General features: G+C 38.4%; 1 pseudogene; it reads right to left on the reverse strand.

Moving 5' to 3' along the window:
• Positions 1 to 4,226: 4,226 nt before the first annotated feature.
• On the reverse strand, positions 4,227 to 5,642 carry LOC143585161 (putative WRKY transcription factor 53; annotated as a pseudogene).
• Positions 5,643 to 12,274: the final 6,632 nt, after the last annotated feature.

Below are 12,274 nucleotides of genomic sequence, written 5' to 3' on the forward strand. Positions count from 1 at the left end.
TTTGGTTACCTTTATTTTACCCCCCCCCCCCCCATGAATCTCTTAGATTGTACCCACCTTGAGCATTGCCCGAATTATTCCAATACTGCCTATGGTTTGACTGATATCCTAATTTCCAAGAATTGTCTTGGAATTTTGGGTATTGTTGATTCAGAGTGTTAGCATTTCCATAACTGAATTTAGGGTGGTTTCTGAGGCCCAGATGATAGGTTTTTGAGTTCATGTTGTTGTTTTATCTCTTTTCACCTTGAAAAAAGTTCACCTCTTCCTCATCATAATCAGCTCCACAACTCGAAACATCATGCCCTAACTATCCATACTGTAACAGCCACACCTTATGTACTTTTTCCTCTTCCCTCAGCTACCCTCAGACTCGTCAATTCTTTCTCAATCTTAACCATTCGGTCTTCAAACGCATTAGTTTCCACTATCCTGACAACTGACCTCTTTATCATCCAATTTGACTAAGCATGTCGTTTAAAGTTTATGGCATGTCTCTCCATGTACCTCCAGTATGCATTTTCATCATTAGTAAAAAAAGACACGTTTGTGGTGTATTGAAGATTCCAAACATCATCATTCAATAACCTGTCATGGAACGCCTTAATCAAACTGCTTCGTTTGACTGAAAAGTTCTTCCATCTCTGAGTGGGACAGTGATCGGGATAGGATTGGTTGCCACCTGTGGAATAAACTGGCTTTGTAAACCATGAACCGGAGGTGGACTATAAGCTCGTGAGACTCCATCATAATCATAAAATGGAGTTGGGGAGTCCCATGTTCATCGGTGGTCTAAGTACTTGCTATTGTTGGTTGTACGGGTATTGGTACTGATTTTGTTGATGATTTTGGTAAATTTGGAGAGGTTCTTGTTAGTATTGATTCTGCTGATGGTAACCCTCTGATTATTTTCAAAATCCTATTTATCTTCATTCCCCAACTCATCCCAACCATCGCTGTTCAAATTTGCAACCCTTGTATCTCTCTGATTACTCACATTCCCATCATCTCTGAATTCCAATGGCCCTTAACAGTTCTGCTGACCCGATCTGACCGACAGGTTATCACCTCCTCCACCTGCTCTTGTATTTCTATTTTGTCCTTATGGAAGGGCTTGGCCTTAATAATTTGAGGCTCAAATTTTTGGAAGACCAAATGGTCGTAATCCAGATTCATTGGTTGTCTTTGGTTTTGTTTACCTCCTGGTTAGATTGGTTTTGGGTTTGGTTCTGATTTTGATCTGATTTTGGTTCTAATCGGGTGGTGTGGGTTGTTTTGAGGAATTGGGTATTCTTGGTTCATGGGTTAGTCTTGGTTTTCAGTTAGGTATGTGTGTGGATCTTGGTTATCGTGTTGACTCATGTCTTCAACCTTTAGCTATGACGAATCGGTTTCAAGTTTTTTGTTCAGTCCAATTCATTGAGTTGCTTAGTTTCTCTTGGTTGTGTTTTCAATATCTGGATCAAACTGAAGCGCCTCTTTACCTCTTGAGTATCTCGTATGCATAAACCCGTAATATTATCTGCACACACAAATAGGCACGAACAACCCTTGTAAAATAAAACAAATAATAATTAAAAAAAAAAACAAAAACTGAAATGAACACTAAATTAGCACTTTGCGGGTTGATTCTCCAGAAATAGCGTCATTTTTATGTAGATGTCGTGCTCTAATAAACACAATTATTAAGCTTAAATACCAGTAATTAGTATAGGTAAGTAAGGTCATCTCCATATGGAAATCAATGGAAAATGAAAGTCAAGCTCATTAATTAACGTTGGACAATTAATGTCAAGCAGTTTAAATATTGATTTGATTATGAACTACTTTAAAAAACAATTAACTTCGGTTTGAAAACAATTGTGAGAAAGGTGACTACACTTCAGGTTCGGGTTATGAAATGAACTGAACAACTATATCTCTTATCAATTGAATAATCACACAGACATGACTCATTAAGTAAGATTAAGAAGTAATTACTAGACACGGTAGTTTGATTATGTTGAATCTCATAACGTAATCTGATTTTTTGGCCTAATTGAACGTGGTCAACATAATTACCAGTTTGTTAATGTAAGAAGTCAAGAAAATCAATGATCAATAAGAACTTAATCATAAATGTTGATGAAAACAACTAATTGATCGATGATAAACCCTAATCATAGATAAACAACTGTTTATTTAATTGAAACACACATAAAGATAGATTAAACACAAACTAATCACACTTCAAACCAATTCTAGACAGAAAAAATGGATACATTCAGTTTCATAAAAAAAGACCTACACCTAAAGTGGTTGCAAATCGTTTAGCATTGCCTCTGCATCATGAATAGCTCGATTATGTGTTAAATCGATGAAAGCATGCAAAGATTAACGATATGGGAGCTCCAAGATGATGCAAATTCACCTCATAGGTTATCAATAGTCTCTGGAATGGAAGATAGGTCGAATGACGGATGACAATTGGTTTTAAAACAATTAGATTTATCTTCTGGTCATTTAACACCTTCGCGTAGCGCGAAGCTTAGAATTCCTGCCCTTCACGTAGCACGAAGGACAAAAGTGTTGATTTTTAAGTTGTTTCTCCCTCGCGTAGCACGAGGGAGTGTAATCCCACATGTCGCATAGCGCGACAGGACTCCTTGACATGGAATTTTGACCATTTGACTCGTTTAGGCCTTGATACGCGTGCTGAGTACTTCCACTCATTCTGAAACATCAATGCAAGCTCGTATCTAGCCTCAATAAGCATCATTTACATTCAATAACCTGACATACAAAAGCACACTTGAAGTACCAAAGTTCACGCTAAAAACTAAACAAAACTAAGCGTTTAGCACGTTAAAATACAAGAAACATGTTACGCACATAAGTCAAAGCATTGTTCACACATACTTTGTTATGACCGGTCTCAGAGATATCCCATACATGATAGATATCATTACATACCGAGATAGATCCAAAGGGACATTAGTTTTTTTCCATAAGTTTGACCATAAATGGGTCCTTACGCATGTAACAAACTATATTGCTCTCTTTTAGAGGGTAATAAGATAAGTGAGATTATTTTCTTGTGTTTTATTAAGTAGAAGCGTTATGTAGATTCAAGTCTATACTCATTAAGATATTACTCATGTTGCAACACACTAGATATTTCTAGGTCAATGTGAAACATCTAGAAGAGTATTAAAATATCTTTATAGAAACGAGAGACTATAATTTAAAATCAAGAAGTGACACTCAAACCGGTTGATTACACTAAACTTTGTTACATTCAAAGATTACATAATGTAATTTTTAGGATATATTCTTACGTTAGCAATAAATCTATCTCATGGAGGAGTCATAATGAGATAATATGTTGATTAATCACAACGCAGTTGTCATAAAATGTTGTTAAAAATTTATCAGTTGACTCATAAGTTTTCTAACTCCATATGAATTTTATACTGAAGGCTTATTGTGATAAAGTAAGCTACCATGTTATCTCAAACAGTAACAGTTTTGATTTGTATGTCTCCAAATATGTGTTACATGAATATTTTTGATTTGTATGTCTCCAAATCATAGTAACAGTTGATACGAAATTAATTCTTCATTTATGAACGAATTGAGGAAACTAAATTTTTGAATCGAATACATTCATGGTATGCTTAAGGATCCTATAACTACAAGTCTATCACTCCTAAGTATTATGAAAGCACTTATAATCATGGTGGGTTTATTGATGACCATGTATAGCTGAATGTCATACTATGAATGATTAACTTTTCATTTTTCCTCACCAGTTTTGATTTGTATGTCGCCAAATATGTGTTACATGAATATTGACATATAGACAAATTACTATACAAAACAAACGTTCTGAAGGCTTACTTCAAAATTTTGATCATAACTACTTAGGTTTTAAATAAAGACTGCAGTGTGATTCATAGGGGATCTTAAGCGGATGTTCAATTCAATGACTATATTTCTTTGCTCAAGTTTGAGTTTAAAGCTAAAATGAGTGTTAACTCCTGATCAGGCTTATCTAATGCTCATAATAAATTATTACTCGGTCAAGTTGGAGAATGTAAGAATAAATACAATAATATGTATTTATTTATATATGGTCATTATAATTATTTATATAATATTGATCAAAATATGGTCATATTATATGTTAGTTTGTTAGTTGTTAATGGATCATATTACTCTTACTAGCTGATAAAAGGTTTCCCCTTGGGTGTATATAAGGAAGAGATTAAATTCACATCATAACTTAATCACACAAACTAACAAAAATTTGTTTGCCTCACTCTCTATATAAATCAACAATTTACCATAAACCCTAATCCCAATCATCAACTATACATCCCAAAGGAGAACTCGACCAAGTTGACGTTAATCATGATGTCTACATCCTTTCCTGTTGCAGTAAATGTTCTCCCTGCTGTAACAGGTACTTATATAATAATAGGTTTATCATATTATACATGTTTTCCATTATCATCATGAGGAACTGATCAATATAGCCTCTTAAAAGAGAGAGTTATTAAAATCAAAACCAATATCTGCATCTGTTGGATCAGCCAGGATATCCAATGACTGTGAACTTCACCACTCTGTGAAAATATTTGATTCAGAATTAACCGGGGAGATAAACGATGGTGAAAAAATTGGCAATAATTCATCATCATAAAAATTTGGAAAATTCTCCATTACTCCGGATGATGCTGAAGGGAAGGAAAATGAAGTGTTTTTGTCATCGCCCAAATCCAAGGTGTTCACACTTAGGTTAGCTCTAAGATTTGAGAGTGTCTCACCCGGACTTGGCTGTGATAGTTGGTGGTAGGTTGGCATTATTTCATGTTTTTCAGTTGAAGGTAGTGACGGTGGTGGTGATGGTGATGGTGGTGGTGGTGGTGGTGTTAGTGAAGCCGATTAGTCACCATGGCTGCAGGTGTGCTTCCCTTTGTACTTGATGTCAAATACTTTGGGGTCTCCATCTCTTCTCTGCACTTGTTTTGTTGCAAAACATTTATGTATGACACGGTATGAACATCTATAGTAGCTTCTGCCAGGCATAATTAAAATAAACGTTTAAGAATGTTTTGTTGTCAAACAACAAGTAACATGATAAGACTTTACCTAGGAAATGTAGGCACCCTGGATGTCTTTCTGCCCATACTTCCTCCAACTAAAGCCGTCATTAATATCACCATCTAAGCCATTGTCACTGCATTTTTTAACTTGATCTTCCCATGTTGTAGACCCCTTTCTATTCACAAGCAAAAAAAAATTTAAAAACTAAAAAACTAATTAATATTTAAAACTTGTACATTCACATAATTTTAATGGGGAACATAAAATGCAATAACATCAAAATACCTTTTTAGGGAAAAGGGTTTGTTAAACATGAATTCTTCACTTCCTAGGCTCCCAAAAGATATTGATGATTCGGGCAGACTCGGTAGCTGCCCTGAGGAGTAGCCTGATTGGAGAGCGGAAAGAGCATTATCGTATGAAGATAAGATCTTTTGTATTAAGGTGTTTGCTTCAGGTGAATGCAGATGAACCCTTAGCTGTTGAGCCATTTGCAGCCCTTGAGTGAGCTCATGAATGACAGCCTTCTCATCATAAACACAAGCACTGTCCATGCTAATTGTCTTGGTACAGTTCTAGATTGAAGCAGGATGGTTCAAGTGCAATGAAAGGAAGAAGAGAGAGCACGGAGATGCTATTATATATATAGGAATTAGGAGGTTTGAATTGTTTGAATGTTTTGGTATTTAGACAAAAAGTTTACCAAAGAAACCGAGTGGGTATTATTTAGACTAAGGGGTGTGGGGGCTTTAGTGGGGGCTCCAACCAATAATATTATGACATGTGGCAGAGAGAGAAACTGGATAAGGGGGGTGTTGGAGCCCCTGGCCCTGGTGTGGAGGGGCTCCAGCAGGGGCTCCAGCGAAATTTTTTTTTTTATTTTTTTATAAATATATTCAAACAACGTATTATTAAAAAAACTCATAAATTATTAAAAAAACACACATTAATAAAAAAACACATTAATATCTAAAAATAAAATAAAAATTAAAGTACTAAAAAGAAACATTCTTCTTATTCTTCGGCTTGGTCTTCTTCGATCAACCTCTTTCGGATACGTTCCTTTTGCTTTTCCATTAGCATTTGATCGACCGGATTTAGGTTACTGAAGTCTCTAGTAAGAAAGTCCAAATCTCTCATTCGAGTTTTTTCCTTTTTGTCATAAGAGACCACCTCCATGGTTTTGTTGAATTTATTGAGGGATTCAACAAGATTGGCAATGTTTACGGCTTCCCCCTCAGCCGGTTTTTTCCCCTTGGCGTCCCTTCCCAATGGCCGCCTCCTCGGTGGTGAAGACGTTTCCTCCTCCGATATGTTTAGGTCGAATCCAACGCGGCAATCCGACCCGGTTGAAGTGCTATACGCTCCAGACGAACTAGTTTTAGTCCGTTTCGGCCTTACTTCCGCATCAAAGTCCGGCGCCACCAGCTCAACCCACTTGGAACACCTTTTTAACCTGTCCCACAACTTTAAATCGTCCCACGTCTTCACCATCCCATACCTCCGCAAACACTCCTGCTTCCACTGTTCGACCGTGAAATTGTAAACCGCCAAATCATCACTGCCACTTTGTCTCATACGACCGCTGTTCTTGTTGAAGAGATTAGTAAACAAGCCGACAAATTTTCTGATTTCGGACCACCGACCCGAAATCATATCGGCGTTCCGCTCTGTACTCCCAACGAGCATGTAGAACGTCTCCCTAACCTTTGTCCAAAAAATCTTTCTCTTTTGGTAGTCGGCTGCAAAAATGAAAAAATAAATTAGATTTCCATTTAACTTTTTTATTTAACTTTTTTATTAAAAATCTTTTTTAAAAACGTTAAAACAATTACCGCAACGCCGATCCTCAGAAATGACTATCCAAGCCCGACAAAAGGCTTCCTTCTCATCCGATGACCACGGAGTGGCTTTCCGTTTCGTCTTCGGAGTCGAAGCCGGTCCCGACCCGTCCGTTGCAACTGGTTTTTTCCGGTGGACGCGTCTTTTTGGTCCCGTAGCTTCACCTTGTGATTCTTGTGTCTCCGGAACAACAAAGTTAGGAGACGGTTGTGTGTTGGATGGTTGAAAGCCGGATGATTCTTGCGGCTCCGAATAAAACATCGGTTGGTGCGGTGACGACCATAAATCGTCGTCAAGATAATCTGAATCAATGTTTGGGTACCAATTTTCAGCCATTTTTTTTAAAAAAAAGTTGAGAAGATGAATTGATTTTAGGTGAAGGTTTGAAGTTTTGGTATAAAAATGGGTGAAATGGAGTATAATTATATTGAAAATATATTTTTTTTTTGTTTTTTTCGGCTCCCAACGGTCCAAAATACCTCAAAAGGTGTGCTCCTCTCTCTCTTCTCCCGCTAACCAGCTCACGCCTCTCTTTTTTTCCCGCTAGCGCCCCGTTCGCGCCCCTGGTGGTGTGGTGTTAGCGCCTGGGGGCGCGAGCGGAGGGGCTCTAATGCCCCCGTTGAAGCCCCACACCCTCAGTCTTAGTATGGACCACCCTTTGGCCCAATTCCACGTCAATTTATTTTATTCATAGAACACGTGGGTACTATTCACAAGAAATGAAAATGAAAAGTATTAACTGAAATGTTTGATAGGACCGGAACACCGGATCGATATGTATCGGCAATGTTTTAAAAACCGGTATTTTACTTGTACCGGATTGGACAAAAAAATTGTATAACCGGTTGAACCGGGTTATATCGGGAGGGTTCAACCTAGGCATGTTCAAAACGGTTTGGGACTAGGAACCGTTCAAAACCCCCTTTTAAACCAGTTACAGGCTCGAACCGGTTAGGGAACCGAACCGGTTCTCCCACCCAAGGACCCCTAACCTATCTAACCGGTTCTTACCGGTTCCTAACCCGGTTCCTGTACCGTAACCGGTTCCAACCGTTTACAGTGTAAAAATTTTTTTTTTTTTTCGTTTTTCGTTTGCGATTTGGATTCTAAACTATGATTCGTATTTGTATAACATGAAAAATAAAAAAAACAATTAACATAAAAATAAACAATTAACTGATGAAGAAAAGTGTTGGTGCATAAATGTCAATAGTTCATAGTCTAGTGTCTGTAATCGAGTCTGTAATGTTATTTATGTTTTTGTTTAAGCGAAGTTGTTAACAAGTTCGCCTAGGCGAACTTGTTGAACAAGCGAAGTTATGGACAACTTCGACTGAACATATCAGGCGAAGTTGTCGTGTATTTATACTAGGTTACGGCTTAGTGTTTAGAAGTTAATCGAGTTGATCTGAGTTTATTGTAACGTGAGGACGAGAGTCTGTAATAGTGATTCATATCACCTGAGTTCAGTTATTAATATATAACGTGTTTCGGTTTATTCGTGTGTGTTTGTTTGATTTGCTTTCTACGCTCGTAACGATCTACGCAGGGATTCCGCACCTGAGTAGACCGAGATATCTCGTGTGATCCGTCCAGGGAACCTACAATTGGTATCAGAGCATTTGCTCGATTGTGTGGTTCGGGATATTCACGCGGGTGTAGAAATCGTCCCGTTTTGACTATTCACGGGACGTGTTTTCTGTGTTTTTGATCATTCTTACCTCCTACCATCGTGTTCAAGCCTTTACACCATCAAAAACCTCGTTAAAATCCGATTTACAGATCTGCAAATCTTCCGTGTTCATCAGGCGAAGTTGCCGTCACTGTGCGTAGGGTTTCGACGAAGATATAAGGTTAAGCGAAGTTATCCACAACTTCGCCTACCTTCTCAAGTTTGCCTAACTCAAGCGAAGTTCTCTACAACTTCGCCTACCTCTTAAGTTCGCTTACCTCAAGCGAAGTTAAGAATCAGCGAAGTTAATCAGCAGTGTTATTAGCGAAGTTCTTCAGCGAAGTTACTCAACAACTTCGCCTACTTCAAGCGAAGTTATCCGTAACTTCGCCTACAGTACTTTAATATAAAAAAAAAATTTCTTAATTTTTCAGGTTTCTTACTTTTCGGGAAAGATGTCGTCGATCAACATCTCTGAGTTAGTGAAGATGGAAGTTGAAGCAGGGTCAGCTACCAAGGCCCCAAGATTGCTGAAGGGAACCGATTTCGTTGCATGGAAAGATCGGTTCATACAATACGTCAAATACCAGGATGCGAAGATGTGGGTATGCATCCAGGATGGTTATATTCCACCAGTTATGGAGTATGAAGGTCGTGATCAAATTAAAAAGTATAGTAAAATGGAAGAAGAAGAGAAAAAGATGTATGAGGCCGAGAGCAAGGCTCATGCTGCTATTACTATGGCTCTTCCTCAAGAGATCCTTCATACGTTCAGAAAGTATACATCAGCAAGAGAGCTTTGGGAAGCTCTTGAGAACAGATTTGAAGGGAATGTAGGAATCCGTGCTTCAAAGATAAAATTGCTCAAAACCCAGTTCTCAGTCTTCAAGTATTTGAAGAATGAATCCTTATATGATATTATCACACGATATTACCATCTGATGACTGAATTGAGCAACTATTCAATTTCCTACCGAGAAGAAGAAATAGTTGAGAAGCTTCTAGATGCTCTCCCACCAAAATGGGAGATGTACACTGTGCTGATGAGGGAAGGCAAGGACTTTCCCACATATGATCTTGAAACGGCAGTCAACAAGCTCAGAACCTTTGAGCTTAACATGGTCAGAAAAGAGACACCTATGGATCAGGTTCAAGATCCAGGTATGTATGGAGCTAAAGTCAACACTAGCTCAGGATCGAAGACTGAATCTGCTGCCTACTACACAAAGGGAGAGTCGGGCCCCAACTCATCACATGAGGGGCATGTGTCAATTAACACAAATGGGGATGTTTGCTATGTAGCAGCTGGATCGAGTGGTTCTCAACCCCAGGTAAGCAAGAGTAGTTGCTCTCCAAGTTCTCCCATCAACAACTACTCCAAGATGCCTATGAGTGTCAAGTCTGCTGAAGAGCAGTTTGGTCTCTATGCTTCTTTCATTGCTTCCTATGAGAACTACATTCAAGGGAAGATTGTTGATCCAGCTATGTTGGATGAAGATTACGATCAGATTGATGCTGACGATATGGAAGAAATGGATTACAATGGCAAATGGCCATGATCGTGAGAAGAGTAAAAAGGTTTATGAGAAAGACGGGAAGGAAGTTTGTCGGTGGAAAGCCGGGGTTTGACAAGGCAAAGGTGAGATGCTACAATTGTCAACAAAACGGTCACTTTGCAAAGGAATGCAGGAATGAGCGTGTAGAACGAAGTCAGGGCAGGTCTACACAGCAAAGTGGAGGTTCTAAAGATTATAGTGCGATAATGTCCAGAGAAGATGGTGAATACAACTGGAACCTGCTGTCTAAAGAAACTTTTGAGCAGGCAAATTTGGCAAAGGTAGAAACTGAAGAAAGTGAGAAGGTTACCGGAGAGGAAAAAGCTCTTATGGCAGACATTAATGACCAGCTCTCCGAGGTATGTTCTAAACTTACATGCTCTAAATGTGAAAACCTGTCTGAGCAATTAGCAACTATAACCGATCAGTATGTTAGGTTGGATGCTGAATTTAAAACCTTAAATGAAGATCATCACTTTATTAAATCAAGAGAAAATAATTATAAAATTAAAATAAAAGCTTGTGAAAAAGATGTTAAAAGTCTAAAAACAAAACTTGCTGAAAAAATTGAAGTGATTGATTTAAGCTATGAAGTTTTGGAAGAAAAGACCAAACTAATTGCTAAGAGAGAAAAACAGATTGCTGACCACCAGGTGAAAGTGGTGGAACTGAATCGAAAACTGGAGCAATTCAGAAATTCCTCTGCTATTCTTGATCACCTTGTTAGTGATCAATGTTCCTCTGTCAAGAGGGGAGGAATCGGTTATCATGAAGTTCCACCACCGTACAATCACAATTACACTTTTAACCCTAGTGTTCAGAAATCTGTTGATTTTGAGGTTGCTCAGACAGTACCAGTTAAAGTAACTGTTAAAGAACCAAATGTTAGTAGAGGCGAAACAAGTTCGCCTGTTTCAAGTGTTGAAATTTCTAATCAAAGTCCAGTCTCGTCAGATTCGGATAAGTCATCCGAGTCTAGTAAGGCAAAAGAGGAGGTTGTGTTACCCAAGAGTGGAGAAAAAGATAAAACAAATAAAAGGAGTACTCCACTAAACTCGTACATCCCACCATATGTGAGACGAACGGGCGGTAATATAGCCTCGACATCTAAAACACCAGTTGATAAAAAAGTTGAGCATAGGTGTTATTTTAGATGTAATCAATTAGGACATCTTGTTGCAAATTGCCCTCTGAAGCAGCGATTCAGAGGTGTAAGGCCTACTAAAGCTGAGAATAAACCTAATAGTAATTATCATGCTGCTAAAAATGAAAACCACTTAAAATTCAAAAATGTGACTAATTCAGGTTTTCATAGAAACAAATCTCAGTTTTACACTGCTAATAACCAAACCACAAGTTATAATTCTTTCAATTCACAAAGGTTTGGTAGGCCTCACAATCAATCTTCAAGGAGTTTTCCTAATAGGACTTACAGGAATTTTCGAGATACTAACTTTGGAAAGCCAAAGTTTGGGATGTATAGATCCAAGACCAATTGGTCTTGGGTCCCTAAATTCTAATCTTTTGCTTTATTGTGCAGGAACAGTTGAACAGGGCTGCCAACAATCTTTGGGTTGTAGATAGCGGCTGTTCCCGGCACATGACGGGTAACAAATACTTGTTACACGATTTGAAACCTATTCAAGGAGGGAGAGTGAGCTTTTCCGGTGAAAGTGGTGGCAAGATTACTGGAATGGGAACGGTGTAAAACGGAAAGATGACTTTGGAGAAGGTTAACTTTGTAGAAGAATTGAAGCACAATCTGCTGAGTGTGTCGCAGATCTGTGATAAGGAGTACACCGTTCATTTTACAAAGAATGAGGCGATTGTGTTGAAACCTGGTTTTCAGATACCAGAGGAGTGGATTGTGATGAAGGCTCCACGTGAAAGAAATACATATATTATGGATATGAGATCAACTGAAATGGCCACGGCAGAATCATGCCTTATGACAAAAGCGAGTGAGTCAGAGTCCGAATTGTGGCATAGGAGAATGGGGCACATTCATCTTCGGAAGATGAACCACATTGTCAGGAATGGACTTGTGTTGGGCGTTCCCTTGAGGAATTTCAATTTTGAAGATAAATGTATAGCGTGCAAGAAGGGAAAGCAGCAC

Source organism: Bidens hawaiensis, unplaced genomic scaffold, assembly GCF_021521415.1.
Source record: "Bidens hawaiensis isolate Kalapana, Puna unplaced genomic scaffold, B.hawaiensis_p1.1 tig00033588_1, whole genome shotgun sequence".
In the NCBI taxonomy this organism is placed as follows: Eukaryota; Viridiplantae; Streptophyta; class Magnoliopsida; order Asterales; family Asteraceae; genus Bidens; species Bidens hawaiensis.